The sequence below is a fragment of the Rousettus aegyptiacus genome, unplaced genomic scaffold, assembly GCF_014176215.1.
Source record: "Rousettus aegyptiacus isolate mRouAeg1 unplaced genomic scaffold, mRouAeg1.p scaffold_m13_p_8, whole genome shotgun sequence".
NCBI lineage: Eukaryota > Metazoa > Chordata > Mammalia > Chiroptera > Pteropodidae > Rousettus > Rousettus aegyptiacus.
Genome location: NW_023416311.1, coordinates 68,170,321 through 68,177,097, shown reverse-complemented (window position 1 = coordinate 68,177,097; position 6,777 = coordinate 68,170,321). Strand labels below are relative to the sequence as shown.

General features: G+C 40.7%; 1 protein-coding gene and 1 pseudogene across 4 annotated transcripts in view; one reads left to right on the top strand and one right to left on the bottom strand.

Moving 5' to 3' along the window:
• Positions 1-6,777, top strand: part of PDE8B (phosphodiesterase 8B) — a 289,225-nt gene that overhangs the window by 15,856 nt on the left and 266,592 nt on the right. For 2 of the 4 annotated variants that reach the window (XM_016127754.2, XM_016127755.2), the window contains exon 2: positions 3,336-3,426. The gene's annotated coding sequence lies outside the window, so the exon portion shown is untranslated. Of the gene's footprint in view, positions 1-2,224; positions 3,427-6,777 lie in introns of those variants that run through there. The other 2 variants (XM_016127760.2, XM_016127759.2) reach the window with 1 other exon arrangement.
• On the bottom strand, positions 2,138-2,256 carry LOC118607384 (annotated as a pseudogene).

The window sequence follows — 6,777 nt, the reverse complement described above, 5'->3', positions numbered from 1 at the left end:
AATACATCTCAAATATTTAATAACTTTTTTCTTTGTTCCACATTCTCTGTTTCAGCAAGAAAAGCACTCTTCAATTCTTATTTTGGTAGTGGCAGTTTCCCTAACTTTCATCATGCACTTAACCATAAATAAATAACATTTAATTTTTGCAAGACCTCATTTCTATCCCTGCCCTGGAAGTTGGCAAAGCATGAAGACCTGTATTTTATGGGTAATGCAGAATATTTATTCTCCAGATTCTTGCCAGAGATTATAGCCTTGAAATCTACTGTCTAATCCTTACCAAAATCCAATCTGAGTGAACTATTTATGGAGATCACCTCAAAGACATGAAATTACAGAGCCGTGTACTTGGACCACACTCTTTTTGTACATCCTATATGTGCTTTTGGTCTGAAATTTTCTTGTGATATTTTTGTCTGGTTTTGATGTCAGAGTAATACTGGCCTCATAAAATGAGTTGAGAAGTAGTCCTTCTTCTTTTGAGAAGAGTTTGTTAAGAATTGATATTAATTCTTCCTTAAATGTTTGGTAGAGTTCAACGGTGAAGCTACCTGGGCCTTCTTGAGTCAGTGTTGGTAGTCTGAATCTTTCTAGGAATTTGTTCATTTCATTCAAGTTATCGAATGTGTTTGTATACAATTGTGCATAATATTCCCTTATAACCTTTTTGTTTCTGGACTGTTGGTAGTAATGTTTTCTCTTTTATTTCTGGTTTTCAGATGTGCTTTTAATGAACTATCCCTTGGGGATCATGTCATCTACCTCCAGTGAGGCACCAGCTATTTATATTATTCATAAATAGCTGTATGAAATTCGTTATCCGAATTCGTGTCATGATGTCATTCACTTGTGCACTGACACCTGCAGTGTTTTTTTCTGACCCAGAGAAGATCATTCTCTTATCTCTCAGGTGATGAAAAGCTCTGCATCCCCTGAACAAAGGGGACCTTTTAATTCCGTGGGCACAGTGGAGCATGTAACGTTCTGAGCTGCTAGGAATGCCAAGAGTCAAATATGGGATGCCTGCTCTCTAAGTTTTCTAGGGCTGCTGTGACAAAGTACCACAAACTAAGTGGCTTAAATCAACAGACATTTATTCTCTCCTAGTTCGAAAAGTTAGAAGTCCAAAATCAAGGTGCCAGCATGGCCATGCTCCCTCCAAAACCTGTAAGGAAAAATGCTTCCTTACCTCTTCCTGGCTTCTGATGGTGGCCAGCAGTTCTTGGCTTGCAGTTGTATTACTCCAATCTCTGCCTCTGTTGTCACATAGCATTCTCCTTGCGTGTTGGTGTCTTTCCTTCTTCTTATAAAAATACCAGTCAGATTAAGCCCTACCCTGCTGACCTTATCTTATCTTGATTACATCTGCAGAAACCCTATTTCCAAATAATATCACATTCACAGATACCTAGGATTAGGACTTGAATATCTTTTTTGGGGAGAGGGGGCACACTGCAACTTCTCACAATGTCAACTTTTCTGTTTGCTAATCTTTTATTTCCATACCTATATAGTTTTGTGCCCTAATTTCCTAGATTACTTAGATTTTCCTTAATTGTTGGCAAGGTGTGAAGTAAAGACGGCAGAAAGGACGGATGGAATAAAGAAAGAACAGGGAAAAGAGAGAAAGGGAGAGAAGAAGAAAAGTTTGCTGCAAAGAATCAGACATAGAATAGGGAAAAGGGTTGTAGGAGTGGGGAGTGGGGGTGGGGAAGATGAGTTGGAAAAGCGTTTTGCTATATGGCCTTCGTCAAAGCCTCAGAATTAATTATTTTAGGGGGATGAGAGCAATGATAAGCAGCCCCGACCCTGTAGTTTAGCTTACATAGAGAAAAGGCAGTTTGAGGAGCTGTGGATTAGGAGACTTTTAATACCCACATTAATAGACACCGGATGTATTGAGGTTTTGTGGACCTTGAAAGCTTGTACAGTGTTGAGGAGCCATGTATTCTGGTTATTGGGGACACAGACCCACAAATTGTCGATTTAATGCATATAATTTACCCTGGAGGGCAGCATCGCTTCCTATAGGATATTTTTATTTTTAGTTTTTAGGCGAGGCAACCCTTGGTTGACTGCACAGATTGCAAGGACCTTGTCAGCTTACAATCCTTTACTTATTATTTACTTTTTACACCTACAGCACCTGGTCTTCCTAGGTGGTCTCCCATCTAAGTACTAACCAGCCCCGACCCTGCTTAGCTTCCGAGATCAGATAGGATCAGCCTTGTTCAGGATGGCATGGCTGTAGACCGTATAGGATATTATTCCCTAAATGGCACCTTAGGAATTTTTACAGGCTATTCTAATGGCCTGTCAGGCTAGCTGCTTCTGGATGTACAGCTGATCCTTGAACAACACAGGGGTTGTGGTGCTGATTCCACATGTTGGGGCCAAGCTGTACTCCACGTCCATCAACATGTGGTCAGCCGGCTGCATCTTTGCAGAGCTGGCAAGTGCTGGGTGGCCTCTTTTCCCTGGCAGTGATGTAGATGACCAGTTGAAGAGGATCTTCCAGCTGCTGGGGACACTGGCCGAGGAACAATAGACTGCCATGACCAAGCTACCAGACTATAAGCCCTACATGATGTATCCAGCAACAAAGTCACTAGTGAACATTGTACCTACGCTCAAGGCCTCAGGGAGAGACCAGCTACAGAACATCTTGAAGTGTAACCCCATGCAGTGCATCTCTGCAGGGGAGGCCTTGCAGCACCCCTAGTTTTGCAACTTCTGCTCCTCTAGGTTCCTGGCTTCTGGCTGCCAGGCTGGGGCCTGGCTATGTTGGCCCCCTCCCTCCTGGGAGGAGAAGGAAAACAGGGGTACACGGTGTGCCGAGCTTCGGCTGTGCTGGGCCCACCAGGGTAGTGGTGCCCTCACCTGGGTTCTCTCTCCCTTCACAGACTTTATTTAATTTCATAAATTGGCTCCTTTCAAACAACAACAACAACAACAACAACAACAGTAAAAATCCACATATAACTTTAAACTCCCTACAACTTAACTATAGGCATCCCCCCAGTATCCATGAGGGATTGGTTCCAAAATCCATGGATGCTCAAATCCTATGTAAAATGTAACAATGCATACATTTGACCTTCTGTATCCATGGTTGATTGAAACTGCAGATGAGAAAACTGGGGCTATGGAGAGTCAACTGTATGTTTATTGAAAAAAACCAAAAAGCAACCCATGTATAATTGAGACCTACACAGTTCAAACCTGTGTTGTTCAAGGATCAACTGTATATATTTCATGGGGTCAGCCAAAGCTACTGAATAAACCAAAATTCCCACTTTTGTCTGAGTGTCGCTTATCTTGATTTATCACAGGTGAGGATTTTAATCTTACCGTCCCAGCACACCACGGGTTGCCATCACGCCACTTAACACTGGGAATGGTGTCCTCGTTACTACCTAACGGGTAAGTAATCCAGGTCCAGAACCCCATCGCGAGGTTTGTGGATTCAGAGCTTCTAAGCTTCTACTTTCTGGGCCATTTTGGTACTTACTTTCTTAGCTTGGGTTCCCCCCAGTGTATGATTAAGATAAGTGCTGGACTGCAGGTAGTGTGAGGTGATCACAGAAAGCAGGACTGGGGAAGCAGAGAGAGTAATGAAAGGAATGCACGCCAAAATAAAGAGGCTTTTTTTATTTTTTATGTTTATGTTTATTTTATTTTTTAAGTTTATTGGAGTAACATTGGTTAATACAGTTATATAATTTTCAGGTCTATATTATAATTTGACACCTGTATATTCTATTGTGTGATTACTACCCAAAGTCCAGTTTCCTTCAGCTACCATATATTTGATCCCCTTTACCCCGTCTACATCCCCCCTCCTCCCCCACCCCCTACCCTCTGGTAACCACTAGTCCATTGTCCATGTCCCTGAGTCTCTGTTTGTTCTGTTTGTCGCTTTTAGGTTTATATTCCACATATAAGTGATATCAAGTAATTTTCAACTTTTTCAGTCTGGCTTATTTTGCTTAGCATGATTATTTCGAGGTCCATCCAGATTGTCACAAATGGCAGTATTTCATCTCTTCTTATGGCTGAGTAATATTCCCTTGTATATATGTACCACAGCTTCTTTAGCCAATCATCTATCGTAGAACACTTCGGTTGCTTCCATGTCCTGGCCACTGTGAATAGTGCTGCTATGGGCATCAGTGTGCAAATATCTTTTTGGATATGGGTTTTCAAGTCTTCGGGATAAATACCTAGTAGAGGGATTGCTGGATCATATGGTAGATCAATTCTTAGTTTTTTGAGGAACCTCTATACTGTTTCCCATAGTGGCTGTGCCAATTTGCAGTCCCACCAGCAGTGGATGAGGGTTCCTTTTTCTCCGCATAAAAGGAGGCTTTTTAAGAAAGCATTTTATATTATTTTATTATTAGTTTCAAGTATACAGTACATTGGTTAGATATTTATACAGTTTGTGAAACGATCCCCCCAATTACCTATCACCCTTCTGGCTCTCCACCTAGCTATTACATATCTGCTGACTACATTCTCTGTACTGTGCTCCCCATCCCCATGACCATCTGTCAACTACTAATTTGTACTTCTTTAACCCTTCACCTCTTTCTCCCAGATCCCCAACCCCTGTCCCCTCTGTCCATCACCATATCTGTGAGTCTGTTTTTGATTAGTTTATTCTTTTTGTTCCTTAGATTCCTCATGTAAGTAAAATCGTATGGTATTGATCTTTTTCTGTTTTTTTTTTTTTTTTTTTTTTTGTTGTTGTTGTTGTTCCTCATAATAACCTCTCGGTCTATCCATGTCATTGCAAATGGTAGGATTTCATTTTTTTTTATGGCTAAGTAATGTTCCATTGTATATATGAATCATAACTTCTCTATCCAGTTGTCTGTTTATGGGGATTTAGGTTGCATCCATATCTTGGTTATTGTGAATAGCGCTGCTGTGAACATAGGGGCGCATAGATCTGTATGAATTATTGTTTTGGTTTTCTTTGGATAAATACCCAGGAGTGCAATTGCTGGGTCAAAGAGTAGATCCATTGTCAATTTTTTGAGGAACCTCCAGACTGTTTTCCAAAGACGCTTTTAAAAAAATTCTAAATAATCATGTTTTTCAAATAATGTCTTTATTTTATATTTGTAATTATTATTGTAACAAAAGTTATTCCCGCATGGTGAACTGTTTTCAGTCTTTACCTCTAAGACTTTTTCAGACCCAACTTCCTCATTTTCTAACTATCATTTTCTGTCATATAAGGTTAGAAAAATGTTAATATAGACTTTATGTTTATTTTGTTGGTTGACTTTTGGCTTGAGAGTTATGAAAATTTTAACTTATCTTTGAAACTTGGCATCTTTACTGTAATTATATACAAATGTAAGTCCTTTTTGCTTGAAATAAAGCTTGGAGTTTATTCTGGAGGTGATTTTAGGCAAATGAGTTATATAGGAAGATTTATATTTTAAATATACCACTTCAGGGAAACATAGAGGACACGTTTGGAAAAAAAACAGAACTAGAGATAGGTAGACCAGTTGGACTGTTGCAGTATTGTGGAACAGAACTTAGGTATTTTTAAGATTCAAACTGTTTAGTATGTAGCAGAAAATAATAAACAGGAGAATGAGTTCACGATGGAATTCGTAGTAACTCTGATGTGTGTAGTTCTCACGTCTTTTGATGTCTTTTACTGGCATCAGTGTCATTGAGGAGAGAGAGCTTCTGCTCAAAGGGCAATATTCCTGTGGTACTCGGCTCTAGAGAGCAGTGCTCCCCAGATGACCTTTTCCCGGAATGAGAGGGAAACACTGGTAGCAGAAGGAAATGACTCCCTTTCTGTGGGAATTCTCAGAGGCATTAGGCATTGATTTCTGTTTTTTAGAGCTATTCGGAAGAAGTAGTATAAGAAATGACCTCAGAATTTCAGTCCCTTTTCGGAACCCACTAGTCCTTCATCCTGTATTTTGTTGTTGTTTATGTGCTTCCAGTCACCATAAGCTACTACATGCCTGTGATTCTGGAGGGGGCTTGCCGGTTATCCAGGTATTTCATATTTTTCTTCTCTTAGGGTTGTGAAATGCCTTGCAAAGGCCCATGGTGCATTTGCTGGCTGACTTACTTAGCCCTGCATTTGCAATTTCTGTTAACATACGCACAGTTGAAGGGACAGTGAGAATCAAAGCTATGTGCTATGGATCATCAAGGAATGTTTATGTCCAAATGTAGGGACTAACGTTTTTTACTACCATATCTTAAAGGGAAGAAAGAGAGGGGGTGAAAAAAGGAAGAACAGAAAACACAAGGCGATATGAGTGATAGCAGTGCAGGTCTTCCTGTTCTTCCTCACCGACCAAGGTTCCTAGCCAAGGTGGTAAGAGACATGGGAAGAGACTTGCGAGATGACCCTGCACAGACAGGTTTGTCGGTGCTGCTTCACTGGCCACTTGCTAAAAGTGCTGGCAGGGGCGAGGGTGAGGGGATCGTATTCCATACTGCTGTTTTAAGGACCAGTATAACTGGTTACAGTGAGCATCTGGAGGTTTATCTCACCACACCTCCAGGGGCCTGTGTCCCCAGCTGTGGTCAGGGTTGATGTGACCTGACCTTGATGGTCAGACATTCCACATAAATTTCAGAAGTTCCTACTAACTCCTTTTGCCAAAGGAAAAAGACAAACTTGTCCAAAAGGAATGGTTTGGCTGTTTTCTGAGATAATCATAAAGAATAACAACAACACAAAGCTTTGATTTTTCTTTTGTGTCTATTTTGCAATGGGAGAAAAGG